Raw genomic sequence first — 25254 nt, forward strand, 5'->3', positions numbered from 1 at the left:
AAAGGCTCCTACCATGCTGAAGAAAAGGTATGTCTGTAAAAAAAACATAAAAAAATTAAAATGTGCTTTGCCACTAAGTGGCGAGGCCAAGCTGTTCTGTCCTTGGGCGACCGTGATATCTTTTAGAGAACCATCAAGTCTGATGTGAAATTCAGAACAAAATCTGGTCTGAAAACTTTCTGGAACTCTGGAGTTCTTGTTTGGGGTTATGTAGGCTTTAAAATACTATATTTTTTTCAGGCTTAAAGCTGGATGCTTTGTTTTGCAGCATGCAGCTGATCTCAGTATCCGTATTATATTTGAAAGGGAACTCGGCAGGGTACTACAACTGAGGGTAGATAACCTATACCGCTTATTTAAATTCTTGACTTCCACCCCAAAGTGTTGCTTTAGCATGCTTGTCGTGACTTTTAATGCGTAGTTCATGGCACATCCCAAGCTCTGGAGGATGCTGGGAAAGGGATTTCAGCAGCTGGTGATTCATGGCCAACTTTAGCATGATGAAGTTGGTGTTGAAGGTTCTTGTGGATGTACTATTCAGCTGGTGAGACATCTTCTGAGTTCAACTGGCTATATCTTAAAAGGCTAGCTTCAGTTTGTGTCACCCCTTCTTACCAGTGCTTATGCAGATATAAATACTAGTTACTGGACAGTCACTCTTCAAATACTTTACTTTTCTGGGCTTTGCATTTTGTATTCTAGATTTGCAAAATGCAAATAATTCAGCTGTCAACCTGTCCAACTTGGGTATTATGTTTTCCTTCAGCGTTGTGTTTTAAAGTGATTTCAAAGTGCTTTTGTGTCTGTCTCTTCAAAAGAAAGAAAGATCTAATTTTTGTTGATATGCAAATATCACAAAGTGTAATTTTCAATGAGCTTAAGCTGTTCAGCTTAATTGTGTTGATTACATTTCCAGAACGCTTTTTTAATTAAAAAAAAAAAAGGGTCATCTGCACAAATAAACTATTTCATGTTTAAATATTTAGTTCTGAGGTTGTGCACCAGGTTTAACTTGAAATTATTCCCATTTCCCCACCCCCTCACCACCACCACCACCCCCCCCCCGAAAACGTAACATTTTGTTGTGCTGTCTGTGGCAGCAGTACCTGGTATCGCAGGCATTCACCGAAACAATTGTTGGCGGCACTTGGCATGGTCCCCATCGCTGCTTGCTGAAGCCAAAGCACACTTTATCCACTCAGGCTGACATTAAGATCATTAAATAAATGAATGAATTGTACTGTCACCAAATTCCCATTCTGGCAGCTGAAGAACATGTGAATTTTATAGCTGGGACCTCTGTCCAGAATGTCTTACTGAATGGCCTGGATGTCAGGAGTGGGAACAGTCAGCAAAAAGCTTTCTAGTGAAATGTGTGTGCCTTAATGAGAGTTACGGTGTGGAGCGGTGTAAAAGCCTGAATTACTAGACATCTGATCGTTCGAGATGAGTATTAATCAACCTGTGAAGGGCGTGTAGAAAGAAACTGGAGTGCAGCAATAAAACAAGGGAGCAGGAGGGAACTGAAGAGGAGTGGAGAGCTGTTTCTCCACTGGCAGCGCAGCTCTGTCTTGCTGTTTGAAAGGGGTTTGTTGGGGGAAGAGTGCAGCCAAGCCAGGAAGTGTTGAAAGCCGGGATAACTCTTGGTTTCCATCAGGGAGTTTGAGGTCTCGCTGGTTGAGCTAAAATGCTGAAAGGTCACTCAGGGTTTGGAAGATCTTGGAGAAGTCGGCTAACTTCCATGTCTGGGAGGGGAAGGCTGAAAATCCTTTCTCAGAGGAGGAGAGTTCGCTTATCAGGCTTTGATTGCTTTTTCTTGTGGTGTAGCTCTATCCTCGTTTTTATTATGTTGCACTTAAGATGGTGTTTTTGCTTAGGAATGGGGGACGTAAAAGATCTGTAGCATCCATGCTTGCTTCAGGTGGGTCAGAAGTGTCTCTGAATTGCGAAGGAAAAAACAGAAGTGTGTTTTGACCAGACAATTTGATGAACCGTATAATTTCCTATCTGTAGGCGGCTTGCACTGCAGCCCCAAATAATACCAGAGATGCTCTGCACTAGGGATAACTTAAAATGTTTGATTTGGTCCATTCCTGTTCTGAGGCCTAGCAAAACATCAGCATTTAAGACTATATTCCGTGCTTTCAACTGAAGCAAATAGTTTTCTTAGTCTTCTCTTCCTCCCCTCCCCATACCTTAGTGTTTGTCTTAATTAAGATTAATTTGAGAACAGGCTGCTAAACCAGCATTGATAACCAATGTGGTCCTCGGTGCATCCTTATTCTGGTTGTAACAGAGGATGTCACTCATTGCTGTGGTAGTGATGAAAGCCAAGTGGTTCGGCAATTTTTTTAGGTGTGGAGGTTCATAATCTTTGAAAACCTGCTACAAATACAGCAACATTGTGATTTCTGTGCAGTCTGAAATCAGCAAAATGGGATTTTCTGCTAATTGGAAAGGAGCAGTCCTGCCTGCTGCAGTGTTCAGGGTGTCCTGTTGGTGCGAATAGTCCCGAGCAGCCAGAAGGCAGGGACGGGTCCAGAAATTCCCATTTCCTTCCCATCTGGAATGGCACATCAGGTGTACATCTTCACTGACTTCCACCTGCAGTTCAGCTGTGTGGCATTACTTCAGAGGCCACTTTGTACGATAAGGAGACACGTGCTGGGAAATCTTCCGCGATGGCCACGTGCAGCAGATGCAGCCTTCCCTCTGTTTTACCTCTGCGTGGCCCGAATTCAACAGGCAGAGCTAATGACAGTAAACCCATCATTTCTTTACATGAGAAATGCTCTGAGACTAATTCACTGCTCATCTTCAGACTCAGCTGGGATAAATATATTGTTGCTATTACTCTTTTTCTTGAAGCACCCTGTAGAAGTGTGTGTAAAGTATGCAACTGAGAGCCCTTATGGGGAAAAACTGAACATGTGGAGGATTGGACCAAGGAGACCCAGAGCTCCTGTCCAACCTGTATTCCTCTATGAACTGTTTTTTGTGCAGCAGTGTAAGATGCATTGCACTGTCTTCTCTAGATGCCTTCTTTCTCAGGGTTTCATTTTGTATGACATGGGATTTTAACTTGGGAGAAATCATAAGCTCTGCATGTGGCAAGAGAGTACTCAACGATTTCATTTCATTTTGATAAACCACTGAAATAAAGATTATGGGGGGAAAATAGTGAAGCGTTACAAAATCAGGAGTTGAAACGAGCATTAACGCTTTCGAGAAGCATACTTCGAGAATTTGTTGCTCAGCTGATGGAAGGACATTAGTCTGGGTGACAACGCTGCTGTCACCACGATGCTTCCTGACGGATTGACCAGCAAAGCATTACATTTTCCCATGCAGTCACAGCATGAAGTATTAGAAACACGGTAGGAAACGTAGCTGAGTGAATGAGACAGTAAACTACTAGGCTGTTTGATATGCATGCTTATCATACAGATAGAAAGCTTGGCTTGGTAATAAATGGTTACAGCTGTAGGGTCTCAAACCCCCAAGGATGCAAGCAGCGGCCGTCCCTGTAGAGAAGAGGTGTGCGTGGGTTGTAGCCTTGTGAGCTGTAGTAGCTTATTTGTGATTTTAGGGTACAAAGTTTGAGGTAAGTGGGCTGGGGGAGTTCTATGTTAATAGCATGCATAGAAAGATAAAAATAAGCAAGCTGTTCTTTAGTACGTTACAGAAATTCAAACTCTCTGGTGAAAATTGCCATGGATGAGCCCTGTAGTACTTGTGTCTGCGTGGGGAACTTTTTTTCCAGTCATGTAACAACATGCTCCCAGATGCAGATAATTGCTGGTGTTAAAGGGAAGCTGGACATGTTAAGGTTTTATTTTGTGAATTTAGTATGAGGGGAGGTAGCCTGTAATACCTTGGAAAGTTTGGAAGCTTGTTCCAGGCTGTAAGCTGAAAAAAGGCTGAATAAAAGCTTGGTAACCTTTCTGGCAATCAGATAGGTTTCCTCCTGGTCTGCCTTCCTCTGTGTGTCTTCTCAGTTATGTCATCTGGAGCTCTCTGCTTTGTCTGTTTGGACTTTACTGTTCTTAACCAGTTATGTGTTTGCTGGATAAACTCAGTGTAGAAATAACTGTGTGCGTGTTAAGTAACTGTTCTGAAGGGAAAAAAAACCAACCCAACGCACAAAGCAAACAATCCCAATCTTTGCTGGCGAGGCTGTGGGACATAGAGGAATTCCTCTGCCAGCTCAGTGTGTTACCCGGTGTAAGCTGTCCTCCCCCGGCGCACTGACAGCGGCTCCACACTTCACAACCCAGACCTTGGAGCGTGTTTATCAGGTTACCTCAAAGCAGCACGGGAACGGTGGCTAAGCAGGTCAGAGCCTTTCTGCGAGCTGGTATCAGGCCAGAAACTGCTGTTTCAGCTGCTAATCAGGGGACAGAAGTGTGGTAAATTTGGGGGTATTTGTTTTCTTCGAAGTGTGATTCGGTTTATGTGAAGTACTGTGTGTTTTGGATATTGAGGCATGAATTGTTTTCAGTTCAATGATTGAAATACGGGAGTATTTTACAAAAAATGTTGTATCAGCAGTTGCATTGCAGAATGTGAAAGGTAGAGGATGGATATGGCTTTAGCTCTGCTGTCTTGTCTGCAGCGTTTTATTAAAAATACTATTTTTTCTGGCAGACTAGAGATGTGCAGGCATCTGATGCAATCTGCTGTGTGGAGGACAGCCGAAGAACCGTACCTGTTTGTTTTGGAATAGACCAAAAGCCAAAGTAACTCCAGAAAGGAGTGGGCTGATGTGTGCCATTTGGCCACATAGGAGATCAAACCCTTGTTCCTCCCATGGCTGTCTCCTCCTGATTGCTCCTTGTGATCTCCACTAAGCTGGCTTGCTTGCAGCCTTGCTTTGTATATTTTTTGTATTGTAAAAAAATATCATTTACCAAGACACTTGCTTAGTCTTTAGTTTTGTATAGCTGCTGCCCAGTGTAAGACTACTACTGTTATTTTTTTGCCTTCAAAATGTGATAAAAGGAAAATATGGTGATGGTCACTGGCTCTGATGTTGCCTGGCATCAGATTTGCCTGTATCACCCTGGCTCTTCCTTGGCTGCTGCTGAGGACTTTTGTGGATGTGGTATTTCTCTTTGGATGCTTGTCTCCTATGAAGGATTCCTGCTTCCCCCCCTCTTCCTTCTACCTTACATTCTTGATTGATGTACTTTCTTCACTCTGAAGAAAGACTTCTCCACATTTGCTGGCTTCTGAACTTCTGCCCATCTGGGATGAGCATCTTCCTTCTTCCCTGGTGGTGGCTGCAATTAGTTTGCTCAGTGTTCTGGCTTGATAAAGTGACCCAGGAATTTTTCCCAGCCCATCTCTTCTACTAACCCTTCAGTTTGCTTCCATCTTTATAAATGTTTTAAATAAGGATCGCTTTACTGAAGCAGGTTAGGGAGGAATCAGATGGTTTTTAAAATGACAGAACTGGGGGGTGGGGGTGGTGAGCTCTGACCGTGGTGGTTATCAGCTGGGGCAGAAATGTCTTCAGCGAGCAGCAGCTGGAGCAGTTTTTTGGCACCATCTTTGCATTCATCGTCTCCAGAGGGAGGTTTGCAGCGTGCAGGGCTGCCTCTAATGTGTGTGCTTGGAGGGGGTCTTGGGAGCTAGCATACCATTTCCCTGCTGAACTGTTCCTTACGTAAATATGTTTTTTAACACTTACCAAAAGCGTGGTAGCCAGAGGCTGGTCTAGAAGAACTTTGTTGAAGAAAGCAGTGTTAAGATATCTCTCTCTTTCAGGCTATGGATTTTTTTTTTCCTTTTGTTGCAGTTAATCACAAAAACAAATGCAGTTAACAGTATCCAAAGGACTTTTTTCTTGCTGCACCATGCTGAGATGCCTTGTTCGAGATGCTTTCTTCCCTCTGAGCTTGGTTCGTTTTTAGATGCTGAAGGGGCATTTTGAGACTTTGTTTTAATTTCACTTTACATCGTGTTTATATGAAACAGACAGAAAAAACCAACTGTTTTGCCAAATATTTTTGGAAAGAACAAGCTTTGTGGATAATAATTTTCATGTTCTACCTGCTCCTTGGTGTGTTAAGGCTGTAGAAGAATCTTCTCTACTCTGAAAAAAGGCTTTGAGAGATTAGCCTTCAAGTAGTCACTTGAGGCGGGTTGATTAAGAAATATACTTGACGTTAGATTTAATCAAGATTTGAATAATGGAGTTAGAATTGACTGTCACTCCTGTAATCCAGTTATTTTTAGATCAGGATCAGGATGTGCCACTCCCCAAGTTGTCTATACCATTGCTTTGAAGGCAGACTGATCAAAATGTCGTTTGACAGAGTGGATCTCCTCCAGTTTTGTGCTTGCTGCTTCATCCCATTAACACATCCCATATTAAACACGTTGTGCCAAAACTCGGCAATTCAGAGCAAAGGAATTCCAGTGCAGTGCTGAGGGTTGCTGACTGAAATACAGCTCAAATATTATGTAAGTAGAAACGTTGTGGTGGTATAGATGGCAGGACTTCAGCTCCTTTTGAATTCAAGAAACCTTTGGTGAGTCACTAAACAGTTCATCACCTTTTAGCTTTTGGAAGTCTTGCAGGAAAAAGGCACAGGTATGAAATACCTTCAGGATGGGGATGAGGTGTACCTAAGCAGGTGCTTTAGATACTGTGGTGTTGGAAAGTCTTTCATGCTTGAAGGTCTAATGGTGCAGGGTGTTGCAAGTCCTGAGACTTGCTGCTGTCCTCAAAGCACGGGAAGCTTGCTGGCCAAATTCTTGCAAGAGCTCACTGAGCATCAGCATACCACTGCTCTCTTTGCCACTGGTTTCGTAGCGTGAGGTCCTGAGCTCTTTACACATGCCAGCTTCAGCTGAGTGCCTTAAGGGGAACAGTATTTGTGAAAATTGAGACCTTAGTCTCACTGCTGAGCGCGAGAAAGCCATCCTTTGCTGTCTTGCAAGGGGTTGTGTCTTGTAGTTGATGTTTGGCTGTGTTATTTCTGTTGCCTCAAGGTGAGAACAAAACTGTTTCTTTGTGGTAGCTTTCTATCTTCAGCTCAGGAAAACAGTAAGTTTTATCTGGATTAAAGCCAGAGAGGTAGCTGTGGACCAGGAGAGGTTTGTGGAGACAGACAAGGCTGTTTGCTGTTCACTGCTGTTCAAGAGAAGCTTGGTTGCAGAGGGGTGAGTGGAGGAAAGTGGGGCTCCCTGCATGGGATGACAAACCTGCATTGTTTGAAAGGAGCTTCCTTGCTTAGTTAACATGCCCTGGCTGCAGAGACAGTCAGCACTTAATTTGCTAAATTCCCTTTAAGAACAGGGAAATCATAACAAAATAGTCTTCCCAGGGACTGAAAGGTGATTGCCCCAAATGTAAAAATCACCTGTATATGCCTGGCAAGTGCTCCACAATCTTGTCCTTTTGGTTGTGTCTGGTAAGAATATCACCTTCCCTGTAGAAACCTTTGGTGTCACTGTGGGCGGAAAAGGCCAAAGCCTGCATGAAGTTCATCTCATGGTACCTTCAAGCAAGGAATTGTTTAACCGTGAGCTGCAATTGTGACTTTTTTGTGCATTATTCCCTGGCAGGGCTTGTCTTTGCCGTGTCCAGGATGTCTGCTTGTAGGTTTTGGTTTTGGGGCTGTTACATCAGCGTAACCACAGTGTAAGAGCAGTCGCTAGTGTGAAGTTGCCCCTGAGAGACCACTCACCTGAGAGGCCTCAAATGCTGCATGTTGTGAGCTTCAGAAGCAGGTAGAATCAGAGGGCAGCTCTCATTTCCCTGTCCATGGGAAAGGAAAGGTTCCTGTGGTCACTTTGCATGATGCCAGGGGACAGAACAGTATTTTAAGATCATCCCAATCTCAGAGCCACCTCAGGCAGTGGCGAAACGTGATTGAAGTGAAATCAGTGAACTGAGAACAATCTCTATCCCGAAAATGTATGTCATACTCTTTGCAGTTTACAGCTTGGTAAAAGCAAGAAGCATAAAACCAGGAAACCTTTACCGGCAGTACTTTGAAGAGGCTCGTTTGGTTGACGTATGGTTTGGTCGTGTTGCTTGTCCCTTAAAGCCTATTTATATGCTGGGGTGGCGAGGCTGCAGCATTTGTACTGAAAGCAGCAAAGAGCCCCCAGTTGGGATTTAAATCTACCTGGTCTGTGGCGGCTACACTTGGAGCTCTTTTACTAGCCTTAATAAACTTAACGAGGTTCTTTGTCTGGGTTTTCTTAGGTTTTAATTTTTTTCCACATGAATATTCAGGTATAAGAAGCATTGCATAGCTCTCAGGTACCATGTAATAGCGTATGTGAATATAGCTGCTTTTGTTTTTTTTCCTTAGTTGTTGTATTGAGTAACTTATTACAGATTGTTTGGTTTCTAAATGCTGGCATTTCATAACTGCATCTCAAAATGTGCGTTATCTGGATTGTACAAAGCAGAATTAAGTAGAACAAATATTTACATCTTGATTTACCTGAAAACAGAGCGTGCTTTCATGTACATGACATTATTGATGTTCTCCTATCTATGGTGGTGACATTAAAGCTCTGGAGTAAATAGTTTTTATTTAAGTTGCTGCTGGATGCATGCTGCGTTCAGGAATATAAATAAATAAAACTTGCCCTGCTATGTTCTGTTCTTAATCATCAGCGCAGCAGTCTCTAACTTATAGTTGGGAAGGTGAAAGAGAGTTTCCTATTTATATACCATCTCTGTTTCTAATGCCAGAGTTGCAAATGGAAGCCCATGTGATTGCCAATCAGAAATAGATGTGTTACGGACTGTGTTTCTTTTTCTTCTCTATTTCCATGTTTCTTTAGACTTTGGTTTGAACCTTGCATGCTGCAGCAGCTGCTGCCTTCGCTAGAGTTTTAGGCGCACAAAGAATTACCTGAATTTATGCTGCGTAACTATCTTTTGTTGCTCTTTCTGCTTTTTTGTTCTTTCTTGCCTTTGAGGGTATGTCAGTAATTGGACAGCTGGACCCAAGAGCATGTAGCACCCTGGCATTAAAAAAAAAAAAAAAAGGCTGGGGGGCTGGGGGGAAGATGTGGTATGTGGTACAAGAGCATGCTATGAAATCCCACTTCTGCGGCGGCTGCAGACACTTTGCTGTTCATGGTGCAAGGGGGTTTGTGTTTTAAGTTCCTCTTCCCAGCTTTATGAGCTGCCTGCTTGACGTCACCGTTCCCCACCTGCAAAGAAACAAAGGAGGCAAAAAATGTTCCTGCAGTCCAGGAGAGGAGAGCGGCGGGAGCGTGTGTGTGTGTTTCAAATGCCTCTTTGTGCTGCGAGGTGTATGTTCGGCTCCGGGTGCAGCAGGCTGCGTGCTTGGTCCCTTCCAGTGGATTCTCCTTCCAGAGGCGTGCGGGATGCCTGAAGAACAGTAACTTTTTTGCACAGCTGGCTATTTTTAATGAGACCTTCCACCATTTTCCAATGAAGCAACAAATCAGGACTTATAAGAAGATTTTTATCTTAATGGTTAAGAACAGGAGTCCTTTCTGTATTGAAAAACCTGAAAGGAAATAGCATCCTGTGTGAACTGTGGCTCTGTGCATACTTATGTAATGGGCTATCAATCAAATTTAATTAAAACTGTGATTGCGGTGGAGTTTTACTCCCTTTTAGTTAAGCTACGACACGGAGGGGGGGAAGTTTTTATCTTTACAAGCTGTTCTTGCAGAAGTTATTGGTCTGATTGCAATTAAGAAGCCTTTGTTTTTAAGGCAAATAAATTAGTTTGCTTCTTTCTATAAAGAATTGTTGCCCCTTGGTCAACTCCAAAAATAGATGCGGAGTCCACGAAAGTGAAGTGTTTAAATGCAGCAGTATGGGTTAGCTTGTGTGGTGGTGCAAAAAGACAGGATTTGACCAACTTTGCCTTTCATGTGGCTATCTCAAGTAAGGCTGCTGGAGGAAAATGGAGCCCGCCTGCTCAGGTTTCCTTTGAGCGAGGCTGTGTGCATCCTGCGAGCGAAGCATGCGAGAGCTCCTTCTATAGTAGGTTCATTTGGCGATTGCTGTGCTGTCCCCTTTGCATGCTACGGTTAGACGAATAAATGTTAAAGGTGTGGAAATACGCACTTTGTTGTTTTTTCTCACTTAAGTGTTTGCTTTGTATGGTTATGTGCGAGGCTTGCTGCAGAAACCTTTTTGCAGTGATCTTACCAGCATCAAAATCTTGGCTCCTGCAGCGGTCAGGGCTTCAGAAGCAGGGAGGGTTCACACTTTGCTCCTTGGCCACAGGCTCCAGCACGCAGCGAGCACCGAGCACTCAGTGTAGGAGAGATGAGGAGCAAGCCTAGATGTATGTGCGTTCGCTGCTCTTGGTTTTTACAGCAGAGTATTTATGTTCCTTGGGACGTGCAGTTCACAAGAAAGTATGTGATGGCAGCGTCTTAAACCATGTGGAGGGTCTAGCCTTGCAGACACGTGAGTACGCACTCCTGGTGCTTGTGGCTGTGTGGCCGGGGTGAGGAGCTTGTGTGTCTCCCTATTGCAACATGCGGGAGAAGAAATATGCCCCAGCAAGCGTCAGTGTCTTCAAGGCAGCACTCACTGTCATCACCCTGCATGTCAGGCTGGTGGTCATGTGTGTCCATGTTAAATAACACACTAGTATCAACTGGGAGTCTCCTCCTTCAACCTTGGTTAGATGTTGAGCTCTGCTGAGTTTTTACAGTAATGCTAAGAAAATGAGGAAAGGGGCGTTGGGTTTGTTTGGTTAAATCAATATTAAATTTATTTTCTCTTGAACTGTGAAAGGCTTGTGTGCTTTGTAGCATGTTGGGTAATTATCTTGAAATGAGGAGCAGGTCTCTAAATGCAGAGGACCTGGAGAAGGAACACAAACATTTCCTCAGTACCAGGAGTGGAACAATAGCTCATTGTTGGGAGGAAGGGATCGCAGAAAAGCCAGCAGACTTTCAGAAATAGGGGGTTTATTTTCTATAGCTTATTATTTATGTTGCACTTGGAGGCTTTTTTGGGAACTAGATGTCCAGTGCCTGGAATGTGTGTCCCTTGGTCGAGTAAGGTTGGGCGCGAGCAGAGCATGTCCTTTCAGTTGGCGTTTGTTAATAGACAATGCCTGGGTTACGGGCCGCTTGGAAAGCAGCTCTGTGTTCATGCGAGAGTCCCCTCTCTCTCTGCTTTGCAGCTTGGCAGCTGAGGAGACGTCCCCTAAAGAGACAAGACTCTTCTTCCTCCCACCCTCACTTTCTTTCTGCTATATATCGGGCTGTTGAATAGGCTTGCATTGACCAGAAAGACAAAGAAGTCTTTCAGGCTCTAGCTTTAGCCACAGCCAGTGTGCTGTGGGCTTTTGTTAATACTTTCAGTCCCCCCTTTCTCTTTCAGCAGCCCTCACTCTCATTGTTAATACATTTCAGGAGCAGCACTGATATTTCTGAATTGATTTTGTTTGCTCAGTTTGCAGGAAAAGTTGCAGAAAGCTGGGGAGAGAACGTGTTGCCTCTTACGTTCTCCGCAGAGTATTTTCTTTCATGCCTTTAGCAGGGAAAAGTGGATTGTGTAAACAGATCCTGGCAAATCCTTCCAAGAGCAGAACGTGGTTGTGGAACGTTAACGCCTGTGCGGGCTGCGTGCACGCGGAGACTAAATGGCTTGTTTCAGTGCTTGGGAATACTAAATGGCTTTCCCCCGCCCCGGTTGGATTAGTCTCCATGTTGTCCTGTTTAATTTTGTTATTGCATTAGCCAGCTAAAGATGTAAGCGCTTATTAAAACAGCTGTTTCTGCTAAGTGGCAGTATAGAGTTGGAGAGTTTTGTTCAACAGTTGTAAAGTCGTTCAGCATCATCCTAAACTGACTTTAGTTTGTGAGTGGGTATGCGAGGGGCTTTCCTCTTACCGGTAGGTAGAGACGAGAGAAATGAAAGCTCCTTTTCCCAATTCCGTGTTAGTAAATCTGAAAGCTACTGGTAGGTGCTCTCTAATCGTTATGAAACATCAGTATGGGAATTAATTCCTGGAAATAAAATGTTAGGAAGCAGCTGATGGAGAGCGCTGGTGCGTATCAGGCATGCAAAAATAAATGTAAATGCTGCCAGGAGTAAGGATCGAGGTAGAGCAATTGTTTCTTACCGTGAAGCGCAGACAGTGATTTGGGGTGTGTGTGCGCGCTCCAAAATTGAATGTACTGATGGGTGAAACAAACTGGGAGAGCAGGACAGCGATGAATTTGATTGTGCAAATGAAACAGTGTCAGCAATGTCGTTGCAATTGAGAGATGACCACAAAGACTGTCCCAGGGTTTGAAGCACCTTGGCGCACCTTTTTTCTAGAAATAGCTGTTTTTTTCGGTCCTCTAAACCAAATTTCAATGGGATGTAAAGCTGGCTGTTCTTTGGCTAGCATTTCCTAACTGGAGTGTAAATTGTGGGGTTCAGAGAAGTAAGTGAGGCTGTATTTCTGTGCCTTTTGAAGGACAGTGTAATACTGTAGTGAATACGTGACAAGCAGGGAGAAAAATGGCATTCAGACTCGTGGAGGGGCCTGAGCAAGTGGCAGAAGAAATACTTGTCATGAGACACAAGTTATTTTTTCCCTTAATGGAGAATGACTTAAACTTTTTAATAGATGGATGCTGAGCACACTGTTTCAAGCTGGAAAAAAGTAGCCCCAGACATGACTGTTCATCACTCTCTACCAGCCATCGTGTGCCTTGCAGTTAGGAAAGAGCAATTGCCTAACTTTCCCGATGAGAAAGTACCCATGTGTGTATGTTGGTTTTTTTAAAGGACTTGAAGGCTTTAAGTCCCATAGTCTTTAATAAATTAAACCAACTTCAGATAGATACAGCAATACAGGAGAATCTGCCTATGTCGGCGTTTCTTTGCCACCTCTCTGGAGAGGCATGGATCTGTCTGATTGCAGAATACTTGATCATTTTGAGTGTGGATTTTTCAGTGAGGCTTTACTGCGAATTTTTTTGTAGCATTTTCTAAATCGGTGTATACCTACACATGCGAAATAGGAATCAGTGCTTCTCTGCTTGTCTCCTACTTCTTGGCACCACCCCATTATATGGGTTAAAACAGATTTTGAAATACTTTGAAGCCACTCAGTAAAACATGGGTCTGGTTCATGTTGTTGCTCTTGGGGAGGAAGCTCACCGTCATCTCAAATGTAGCTTTGTGTTTGAAAGGCTTCCTTCGTGATATGAATGAAAAAAAAAAAAGGCAAATATTTCATTAATTGCTCAGAAGGGGTTACTTTAGCCAGGGAAAACTTCACAACTGGTTGGCCACACAAATGCAAACGCTCCTCACGCCTTGGCAAGTGTTGTCTTAATTCTGTTATTCTTGTCAAGGATCTGGTTCTGGTTTTTGGGCAGGGGGGTTAGGTGTGCAAGTGAATGCCTGGGGTAAAATCGCTGTGTGGCAGCATAGCCCAATAGGGGGAGTCTGAACTTTAAATAAAGCCTTGTCTGAATTCCTTCCAATTTCCTGTACAAAGAGATGAGCCTTGCCGCGTGTCTAGAAGGCTAATAAATTTAGGCTCTTGCGGATCAAAGCGGAAATGAATTTGAAGGCCTAGGGGCCTTCACTTTACTTAAAAAGTATGGAATGTGTCCGTGAGACAACACTCAAATTGTCCGTCCTACTTGGTTTTTTCTTTAAGGCCAAAACTTTCCCAACGAAGCAAAAATAAGTTGTTTTCTTTGCGTCTTCAGTATGTGAAATCCTGTAGCCGCCCTGCTGCCTCTCCCTTTGGTGGTAGAGGGTGACCTTGGGATTGGACCAAATTTGCTGGATTTTTGCACACTTAGCCCTAAGTGAGGTATGCTGTGCTCATTCCCTCTGCTCCCAAAGCTACCAAAAGTGCAGCGCACCTCAGCATTGCTTGTTGCAAAAATCCACCCGATCGCTGCGTTACGGCTGCTGAAACCCAGGTTTTCTGAGCTCCCTTTCTGTTGGGAGGGGGGGCAAATCTGCTATCTTCCTCTGCAAGCCTTTATGGAAGACTTGTTGTAATAAAAGTCTTGGGTTTAAAAGCTCTGGCATACGTTTTGACCTTGGGTGCCCTTTTTACTGCTCTTCTTTTCCTGTCTTTGATGTCTGAGCGCTGCATATTTGTGGCGATTTCCACAGGCCTATGTGGTGCTCAGACAGATAGGGCTGTGCTTCCGGACTTAAAATGCCAATGCTCAGACTCAGGTTTGATTAGCTTTGAGTAAAGAGAGATTTTGTAAGGCATAACCATCAGCCCAGGACTCTCCAATCAGTTACTGAATTATTGGGAGCATGGTTGGAGTGTGGAGGTGGGAAGCAGCAGTGGGATGGCTGGAGGGGGGTCCATGTGGCCAAGTTGGGAGGGGTCTTGACCCCCTCAACTATACCAGGGACAGCTCCATCAGACAAGGGAAGGGATGACGATCCCTGTTTTAGTCCCTTAAGCCTTTCCTACTCCAAAAACATAAAATCCAATTGCATGCATGTTAATACTGGCTTAGCTGAACTGACAAAAGTACCTATGGGAGCGCACCTCCTGAGCAGAAGAATCCAGTGTGTTAAATGTGTATATTTGACTTATGCGGTGATAAAAAAAAAATGCCTGCAGCTGCTAAAGCTGGGTCAATAGTCCTCTTCCTATTTGGACTGATATTGGAGAAAGCTTTTCTGTTTCCCTGGTGTGGCTCGAGTACCAAAGGCAGGAGATGAGTCAGAAAATGACAAGCTGAGCTGCTGCCTTTGTTTTATTGGGGGGCTTGTACTAAGAGTGGCCGGATTTGCATCCAGCTGTTGGGCTAGCTCCATGGCTTTTCAAATGTTTGAAATAATTTGATCAACTTTTCTTTTTTAGGCCCTTGCATCATCTTCCTTCATTTCCCCTCCCATCTCTGTCTTTTCGGCTCCAGCTCTTCTGCCGGGAAATAAAGATTAACTTGCTTGCTTTTTCACATCCTCTTACTGATTCTGATAGTACTGCTTTTTATGCAGACTCTTCAGTTTCATGTGTCTGTCCTCTTGAGGTCTGTTTACACTGGGTTTTCTCCTTTGGAGATTTGAACCTGCTTGGAAATAGGTAGGTGGAGATTTACTCCGTAGGGATACAGATGGTTTGGCGTGGCCCCATGCCAGAATTGTGCAGGGAGTGGGGTAGGAGACCAAAACTCAGGTGCTTGAGGAATACCTGGCACTGTTGTTTGCCCCTTTTACGAAGTACCTATTGGATTTCAGAAGCTTTTTTTTGTGTGTGTGTGTGTGTGTGTGAGAACCCAAAATTTATTTTTTCTCTTCCCAAATGTCATAAATGCCCATTTCTTATGCTCCACCATCATCCACGTCTCTCCAAAGAAAGCAAGTCAGCTGTCCTTGCTCAAAGGAGTTATTGAATAGCGTGAGTCCCGGAAGCCATTGCAGGCTGTGTTGTGAGCTGGTTGATTCAGTGACTGGGGAGGCCCCAAAAACATGAGGGGAAGGCAGGATCTCGGGCAGACGGCTCGTCTGAGCTCTGCCTCGCTAGCTGGCGTGGATGAGCAGAGACATCAGTAGCGCCTGCCTTGTTCCCAGTGCAAAACGTGTAAGCACTGGGCTCAGAGCCGAATCTTTTAATTTGGGCAGCAAGATATTGCAACGCTCTGTGTGGTTGCACCCAAATCCATGTACGTGCTTCACCCTTAGATGCTGAGCAATGTTAAAAAATTATTGGGATTTTTTAATTTTAACATTTTTTGGAACATTTGTGAAGGTAGAATGTGAAGGCTGGCCTGGGGATGCTCTGCTGCCGTATGGAGGCTGGAGTGAGCTGGACGAAGCAGTGGCTTGCCTGGTGGTGTTCAACCCAGCCTGTGTCACTCGGTTCACGATGCAGGAGGAGAAAGGGCGGTAGCTGAAATTTAAACGGAACAAACGTAGCTGCTCACTCAGCTTGTCTTTCAAACTTCTTCTCTCATGGTTCTTGTTGTGACGGTTTTAGGAAGTTGAGAAACGCCTTGTTCCTCCCGCTTTGCCTCCGGGAGGTTATAGAGGAGATGTGTCCTCAGCTTGGCTGCACTTGCCAAAAAAACCCCAACCTCAACCAGGTTGTGGGGATGCTGTCAGTCACTGTGCTTCAGGAGTTGGCTTGAAATAGAGGAGGAGATGTCCTTCAGTCCTGTGCTGAAGCTCCAGGTGAGACCTTGGCTCTTGGAATCATCTGGGGTCAGAGCCAGACACGTAATAACTGTTACTCAGTCTGTTGTTCTGAGTGTGTGAACCCGTTTCTGTGCTCTTAAAAGATGTCATGAAACAGAAACTGTTCTAGAACCAAGTGCTTTTCTGATGACATCCACAGCCAAGGGAAGGAATGCCACTGTAGGAAAAAATTTGATTATTATTATTTTTAACTTTTACAAATATGAGAGCCCCTCTCCTTTTGCATCAAGAGCATGATAGACCTGATAGCGGTAAAAGCATGCAAAAGCTGATCATTCGGTATTTATTTCAGTGACTTCTTAAAATGTAGCAAATCAGCAGATGCCAGATAAAGTAATATGAAATTAAAACAAAGTGAGAATCAGAGTGTATCCATAATAAAATCAATGTTTTAATTTTTAATAGGAGCTTCATGGTGTTACATTCTTTTTGCTTGAGCTCTGTTCTCTAGCGTTAATGTTTCTTTTTCCTCTTGGCTGACGGCCCCGTTTCTGCGCCTGTCGTGCAGTAAACTGCTTCGCTGTGCGTGTTTCCATATCTCAGCAGATCTCAAATTCCCATCGCCACTTGGAGGGTCCTAAAGAGTGCTCACATTTTTCCATTCGAGAGCGCCTGCCTCCCTGGATTGGCCCAATGAGCTGCGCTGACTCCTCTCCTCGGTTCACCAGCCCTTTAGTTATGGAAACCAAAGAGGATGGAGCCCGGTGGGTTGTGTTTTCAGTGGGAGGAGGCTTTCCTCAGGTGGAGGAGGCTTTTTCCCCCTTGGAAGCAACAGTAGCAGTCAAAGCTTGACTCCCCCGATCCCTTCAGTAAGGAACAAAAGTCCTAAAGGGTTTTTCTTTTTCAGGGCTGTTTTCTATGCCGTAACAGGGGATTTATTTTCTAGTAAAAGAGTGGAAAGTAACTCCCTCCTGTCAGTGGGATCGTCTGTGGATTTCCTTGGGGATTTGGTTTTGTATTTATCAGCCAGTGTTTATACCTGTTGTCTTTACCTTAGGTGCTGTGGCAGCAGCTAGCCTGGTCTAGGACAGAGATTGTCCTCAAAGTAGTGGCGTGATGCAGTTTTCCCTGCTGCTGTAGGGCTCTGTTATTGCAGGATAGTGAGTGGCATCGCAGACTTGCTAGAGGAGGCAATTTTACTCACCTAACCAAGTAGATTTCCTTGGAAAATAGCCTTCTCTTTCTTTACCTGTGCACAGATTCTCACTTGTCCTAGCAAAAGTTTTTTGGTTTCTTATTTTTGTAAAAGGACTTGTATCTCTTCATCATGATGTGTTAAGAAGCATCTCTAAGCATGTTTGGTCTAATATAGCCAACTCAAATGTAAGTGTCCATTTAAACAACAACAAGAAAAAGCCTTTTTATGTAGACAAGGCGAAGTACTTCAGGCTATAGCAAGTTTGATGAAATGAATCGGAATTCGAGGTCCAGAAATCCTGTTGGGGATTTCCAGTTGGGTTCTCCCTTCAAGAGCGCTGTTGGTTGTGGTGGGTGTATGGTAAAGATTAATACTACGCGGTATGAAATGGAAGAAAGGTGGTGTTATATAAAAATGAAGATGACTGATGAAATAGCTGACCTTGCAAATTACTTTCTCTTGGCAATGGGCTCTTAAAATATGGAGGAACACATAGCAAGATGTATATACAATTACTTCTGATTATATTTAAAATATGAAAAGATGTCATGCTTGATATTTCACTTAATTGAAGAAGCAGCTTTTCCAGCAAACTGACCAAGGTTGGGTGCCTAAGAAACCTTGTACAAATCCACAGGTAGTATGCATGTTTTAGAAGCATTCTGACATGGACATAATTAAAGAAATGTTGAAATTGCATGCATTTTTACTATAAATTATTCTATCATTATCTATATTGTCAATTAATCCATTTAGCGAATGTGTGTGAAAAGTTGTGAACAGCTTAGCTCAGCTTGGACATCTGCACATTTTAATTAGCTGAGATGGTCTCTGAAGAGCTTTGTTAGTTAGCTGTACTTGAATGCTTTTGAATTCTACAGAATCTGTTTTCTTTTTTTTTTCTTAAAGAAAACTCAGTTATCTCTGCAGATTCTTAGTTTTTGCAAAGCCCTTGTCTCCAGGTCCTTAAAAATTCCTTTCTGAAACATAGACTTGACCCAAATGCTTCAGATTAAATGTGAGATTCACCTAGTTTTGAGGTAGCTTTTTTTGCATTCATTGTTGCTAAAGAATTTTTTGCATTCGTTGTTGCTAAAGTCCGGGTGATGTGGGTTGGGTTGGGTTGGGGCGGGTGGGGGTGCAAGCCTGACAGCACCCAACTTCAGTGCCAGTCGCAGAAAGTATCAGCTGATGTTAGAAAACAGGGACAGGATCGCATGTTAATCCAAGGATATGGTTAGTAAAACTGCTGCTGGCAGAATTGGTACCCAAATGCTGCAGGTATTTGTGATTAGCACCTATTTTATTTTTTTTAAAGGGGTATGGGTTTTCAGTCATGGGTGGAAAGTCATAAACCCGTTGCTTTTATTGGATGTTGCAAATAGGACTTTGTTCATACTTGGATGCAAAGCTTATAAATGCTTCTGAATTGCTGTTTCTGTTGCAGTATTTAAGGAATATATTTCAGAAGTATCTGGGGAAATTAAAAGTTAGTTTACTGGTAGTGGGTAGCATAAATGCACTTGAAATGTATTTTCTTTATGCTGCTTTCTGATTCAGTGTAGCTTTTCCTTACTTGAAAAATAAAGGCTCTGTTTGTGCTGTGCAGGTAAGAGTTGACCTCAGAAACTCTTGGCTTATATTAAAACCACTTGGTTGCATGAGTGGTTATTACAGTTTTCAGTTCTTCTGCCATCAAATGACATTATTTGCCAAGAAAAGTCTCAGTGTATTGTAATCTTTTCATCTGCTGTGAAAACGGAGAAGAACGAATAGTGAAATGACTGGGGAGGAATGAGAAGGGCGGGATAGTTTTCATCTTGAAGTATTATGGAAGATTATGGAATATTATGGAATGAGAGCTCTTTATGTGGATAGGGATGCAATAGCTGTTTGAAAGCCACATGTAGTGCTTTGGGCATCCATGAAAAATTGTTTAAAGTTAAATCTGCTTAAAAATCTACATCACTCCCTGGTTTTGCTGTGCAACATGGGGATGCTTTAATTGTTCCTGAATTAAAGAGGCTTTAATATCTCCCCATGAAACAGATAGTCTCCAATGTGGAAGTTCATAACGGTGATCTAAATATCTGTGTGTGTGTGACCTCTCTAGCAAATGGTGTGGTTGCTTGCTACAGGGATGACAGATGCCCAGAAATGCTTCCTGGTGATCTTTGGCCCCAGTTCCTGTAGCTCTGATGGGGAAGGTCCCAGTGTAATCGTCCAACTCTGTCCCAGGAGCTTTGCTGGGAGGCTGCTCGGTGCTGAGAGCAGCCACGCTGTGCCTGAATTGGTGATCCGCCTGTTGGCACTGCGGGATCCTGGGCCCAAAAACTGGTTCCTGCCTCAAGGGACCTCTTCCGTTAATGAAGCCATGGGCCGGGTATCCAAGATAATACACCATATCTTGAATAAATTTAGAACAGACTGCAGCCAGTTTCACAGGCTCTGCTAAATTATTCTTTCTCCAGCTGTGTCAGATAACTTCATGCACCGAATTAGCATGAGTTGGAAACTCCTTTCTGAACAAGGAGTTTTCAGCCTGATGGCCTCCAGGACCAGCATTGCTTCCTTCTTTGAGGACCTTTGTATGAAATTGTCTGAACTAGACAAAAGAGAGGAAGTTGTCTGGGTAGCAGCCCCATCTCTCTGGCATTAGGGGTTATTTTTAAAAGTCTTGTCCCTTGGTCATGTCTTTTTCTCCCCCCCCCCCCCCCCCCCCCGTTATATAGGCATATCTATATGTATGCCTATGTCACAGGTGAGCCTGTTAGCAGCTACAGGTTAGGTGCTGTTGATACTGTGTGTAGCAGCTTCTGGGCAGAAGTTTTGGATGGAGAAAGGCTGAATGACAGTCATCTCCTGGTTTACCTCTGCAGGGAGGAGAGAGAGGCCTTCAGCCTTCTGTCTCCAGGTCCGTTAGGTTAAAACCCTCAGAAATTCATGGTCAGGAACTTTATTCAGTTGAGTGCAGATGGCCACCTCCTCCCTTTCCCTCCCTTCTCCTCTGAAGTCCTCAGATGGCTGGAAGTGACTGCCTAGTAGAGGCATGTGCCCTGTAGCTCGTTGTGCCAGCTGGGAATAGCTCGTATATTGAATTGTGAGACCCTTCTGCATAATTTCAATGGTAGATACCTTGATTTTACTTTTTTTCCAGTGTTGGCTGTTGCGTTTTGATTGTCACATCCATTAAAAGATTCACTGTGTGTAAATTAGTGCTCAATGCTGCATTTATTATCACTTTCCTATAAATACTGGTCTGCCAGCGCACTGAACAGGGTAGGGAGCGCTGCATGAATTCATCAGCACCCAAGCTAAACCTTGTCCATGATCTTTCCTCACTCCCTGTCCCCCATGCTAGTAGTCTCCTTTCCCAGAGCGCGTAATCCCTAAACCAGAAAATGGAGAATTTAAAATTCTTCGGCATAGCTGCCTGCAGCTTGGCAGATAATGTAGAGATGCAGCTCGACTCGTGAGTAGCCTTGTCTTATGTTCGAGTTCTGGAGCATCACCACGTAGCCCTCCAACTACATGCCTGCGCAGCTGCATTAATGATCGGCATTAAGGCATCCATGCATCACCACTTGGGTTTTATTGGACATGGTGTTTATAGACGCATCTTTGGTCAAGGGTTTGTGGAAGAACAGCCTGATCCTAAACATCCATCGAGGCTTGGCTTGACTGTAGCAGCTACGTGGTTTTGGTTTTTGTTGGGTTTTTTTTTTTATTATTATTATTATTATTATTTATTTTTTATATAAATGATACTGGGAGTATTTGTAGGGATGTAGTTGCAGGATTTGCACTCACTTGGTAGCCCAGGATGGGGTTATGCTGGTGATGGAAGGGTGCCCTCTCCAAAGCGTGTTTCCAGAAGGGAGGCAAGAACTGGCATGTTCAAGGTGGTATGTAAAACATCTCCTGAAAGATTCAGTGTGTTAATGAACTAATGGCACTGAAATGAATTACTAATTAAAGAATTATAAGACTTCAAATCTGCTAGTACTGTCGAGAAGAAATCTCACACTGTTCAAGGGAAGCCGTGGGAAATCTGTTCTCAGATTGTGTTGCTTTTCCCACTTGTTTCCTTTCTTTTTTGGTAAATGCATGACAAGTTTTGTGTGTCCCTCCTAGGGCTTGCTGCCTTGGAGCTCATATGGTCTTTGTGAGTGTCTGCGTGCGTTCTTGCCCATGTGCTCTGTAAAGGGGCACTCGCTTTCTCCTTCACCTACGCAGACTCCATCCCTCTCAGGAATAAGCTGCATCCTACTAAGATTTACCTCCCTGCTGTCTCATGTGAAGGACAAAAATAATCTTGGAGGATCACAGAGCTGCTTGTGACTTCAGCTGGTGTGAACGTGCCCATTGCTCTGCTTGTTTGCTTTCTCATAGCTTGCAAAATTCGTTTAGGCCCCTCAGGGCTGTTACGTCTGGCTCTGCCGTAGGCTACAGCAGTTTGGCAGAGGCGTGGAAGCAGAGGAGGAGGCATTGAAGAGCGTGGTGCGTACGCAGCTGAACTTCACCCCATGCCCAATTCCTCTACTCTAGTGCAAAAGAGGAGAAGCCACGGAGCAAGATGGAGTATTGTGCCTCAGCTGAGAAAGGCACTGACTTCATAGTGTTGATTTTTGGGTGTCTCGGGTGAAGGCAGGTGCTTTGGTGGATGTAGTTTCATGTTAGGGTTAAAGAGATGTACCTGCAAGCTGCCGCTGAAAGTGTAGGTCTGCCTTCGCTGGCTGGGTCTTCATGCCAGTTCCCTTGTCTGGGATCATGTGAGTGTTCGGTGATGTAAATCAGCTCACAGAATTGACGGAAAACTTCACCCAGCCAAGAAAAAAAACCCCTATTTTTCTGTTGAATCACAGGGCTGAGCTGGGTCTCCAAAGAGTCTCGTGATCGTTAGCCCTTACTGAAGGGAGGTGGCAGAAGTGTGTGGGTGTCTTGGAGTGGCTTGCCACCATTTAGCAGCTGGGCTGGTTTAGGGATCCCAGTAACAGCCCTGTGCTTGTGGCAGGGGCAAGGGAAGCACTGCGCCCTCAGGGAACAATGCTTTTGGTTTTTTCCCCCCCTTTCCCAGGGACATTGTGTCTACTCTGTGACCTGGAATTATTCCCTTTTGCCCCTTTAATTAACAGTGCTGCCTAAAGGTTTCTAAGTGATACTCCAGGAGTGCAAGGGGTAAATCATCCCTTAAACTGCAAGCTTTAGCACCTTTGAAGTCTCTGTTTCTTTCCCCTACCTGTCCACCCAGACGTGAACTGATGGAGGAATTGCTGGATGTAGAACTGGGGCTTTTTCCCTGCTGTTTCTGGTTCTGATCCAGGATTGTCCCCTGTGCAGTGGAAGTGAGGGATGTGAATTGGAAGAGCCATGTGAAACAGCAAGAACCACTCACTTCAGTCACTTGCACAATAAATTTTGCTGCTATAGAGGTGGTGTTTTTCTTGAACAGAGAGATGAGATTTATTTTTTTCTATTGCAAGGGCTGTGTTAAGCAAGGTGAGCTCCCTTGTTCTAGAGGTAGGAAGCTTGCTGGCTGACACTAAAAGCGGTTTTATTTTTCTCAGGGTCACAAAAATAAGTATTTGGGTGACAGAGGAGCTTCAGAGCTGTGTCTCATTTCAGGAAATAGTAGGGGTTTAATAGCCGCGTAAAATCTTCTAATTAAAAGAAGCAGCTGAGCTGTTTAGGCTTGTGAACTGCCACTAAAATGATAATTACTTTGGAGTGTGAGAATGTCTGGAAGAGCTTCTTGATCAGAAGTCCTGAAGGCTTCTCCTGTTTAAATCACGTTCTTGGGTTATCCTAGTGTCTGGAGTAGCTAATCCACAAACTGCTGACCCTCTGGCATTTTGGGGTAGGAGACCTGCTGCCTTCGTGAGAATGTGCAGATGTCTGGATCATCTTGGAGCACAGAAGGTGATTTAGCAGCTGCTGCCAAGCTACGTAAATAATTTTGGGAGAAACCTCACTGTCTGTGGTCAACTAAAAGCTTACTACTTACTCAGTTTGGGTGTTTTTTATGTTTTGTACCTGTAGTTGTAGCTTCCAGATTGTTAATTGACAGTGTGTTCAAGTCTGCCAGTTAGCTGGGACAGCCTCCGAGGGTGACGAGTGCAAATGAAGGATGGCTTTTCTGTAATTGAGAAGGAAAAAAATTAAAAGCTGTTAGTTATTACCTTTTATTTTACCGAGGTCTTTCCATCCCTCATGTTTTAAGCTGATTGAGCTGATGCTTACGGTTCATCTCTTTTCCTTTGTGTGTGTACCTCCTCCTTTTCCAGCCATGTTGAACTTCCATCCTTTGAATAAACCTTCCAAAGCTTGTATGATTTGTAAAACTTTGATGGCTGTCATGCTGTGAATTCAGTTTCTGAAGGTTTAGACTATTACCTTGTCTTTCAAGAACATGATTTCTTAAGGAGGATCTGCTTGCATTCTCATTTGGGAGTGCTAAATATATATATATATATATTTGGAAAAACATTTTATGCTGCGGTTTAAAGTTGGAATAATATTTAGGATCGCTATGTTATGTTTAGGTCATCTCAGCAGCTGCCTCTGGAGTTAATACATCCCTGCAGCTTACGTCATGTGCCAGTGGTGTGCTTCAGGAAACTACAGCAAGAGCATTTTATGGTGCAGCCTCCCCATCTCTCTGTTCCTGCTTGGTCCTGTGCTTGAGGCTAACACAGTTGTCGGCATGGCTGGGTGGCAAACAAAGTCGGGAAGAAAAGGTTCATTTTAATTGAAATCTGCTCCCCGGTCTGGTTGACTGAGCAGCGGTGAATGGGCTCACACTGGCACGGGGCAAGCGACTGAGAGAGGCCAGGACCACCACCTCTTTGGCAGTGCCGCTGCCGGATGACAGCTTAATACCATGTCTCTTATTGTGTCCTTCTGCCTGCAGGCACCTGCTATTTGGATTACATGTTCATGGCAGTAATTTTGCGTTGATGCCACCTGACTTGTTGTAGATGCTATCTGTGACTTCCTTCGCCCCAAGGAGCCCGGAGAGCCGGCTTGCCTGTCCTCTTTCAGGTTAGGAACTCGCTCGGAATAGCTCTGAGAGCATCCAGCCGCCTGAGTTGCTTTCTTTCCAAATCAGTTCCTCCCCGTTAGTGCTGGATTTGGATTTTGAAAAGGCAAAATAAAAAGTTTGAGAGGAACTACTGAGCGTCAGGAGGTGAGTATTGAGCCTTCAGGTATGGAGTGGCTGTGTTGTAGGGACAGGACAATTTAAAAGTTGATTTCCTTACCCATCCTCATCCTGGTATTCTTCTGGTAACCTCAGCGGTTTCTTGACCCTCAGATCTTTTGCAGTTGTGGGGCCTCCTAGACAGCTGGAAATGAGTTCCCCGTGCATGTAGCCCCATTTTTGGATAGCAGGGTGACATACATCTTACCCGGGTCACAACTGATGTGATTTATTCCCAGCATGTGGCTGGGGGCATGCAGCTCCTGCTGAAACAGCACCAGGGAGATGCGGGTTCACTTCCTCCCATTTTTATATGTGTACAAATCATCTATAAAGGTGTGTATACACATTGTAGGATGCTTACAGATGCACTCTGACTGCTATGACTATGTGTATTGATCAGATCGTACGTGTTTTAAGAAATAAGGAAATGACGTCTTGGTGTAGATCTTCTGAGGATGGCAAACAAAAATCCAGGTTTGCCTTTCATATACAGATGTAAAGAGGCAGCACCATCTAAACCCATCATTCCCATGCCTTGCACTCTATACTTGGTTGGAAAGCAAAGGAAAGCTTAATAATTGATTAGAGCAGCACAGCCCTGGCAGAGAAGATCTGTAGCAATTTCATGTAATATTAAGAGATAGTTAGCCCAGTACCGCATGGCATGAGCCCAACTTCCTGGCATCGCCCTGCTGGGGACTTCTGGGTTTCGTTTTTGATGCCAAGCCACTCAAAGCTGACTGGGTGTACACAGTGGTGGCG

At 44.1% G+C, this 25254-nt stretch overlaps 1 protein-coding gene across 13 annotated transcripts in view; it reads left to right on the top strand.

Moving 5' to 3' along the window:
* Window positions 1-25254, top strand: part of EIF4G3 (eukaryotic translation initiation factor 4 gamma 3) — a 148318-nt gene that overhangs the window by 8168 nt on the left and 114896 nt on the right. The window lies entirely within an intron of this gene.

This window comes from Falco rusticolus, chromosome 3 (genome assembly GCF_015220075.1).
Source record: "Falco rusticolus isolate bFalRus1 chromosome 3, bFalRus1.pri, whole genome shotgun sequence".
Classification (NCBI taxonomy): Eukaryota; Metazoa; Chordata; class Aves; order Falconiformes; family Falconidae; genus Falco; species Falco rusticolus.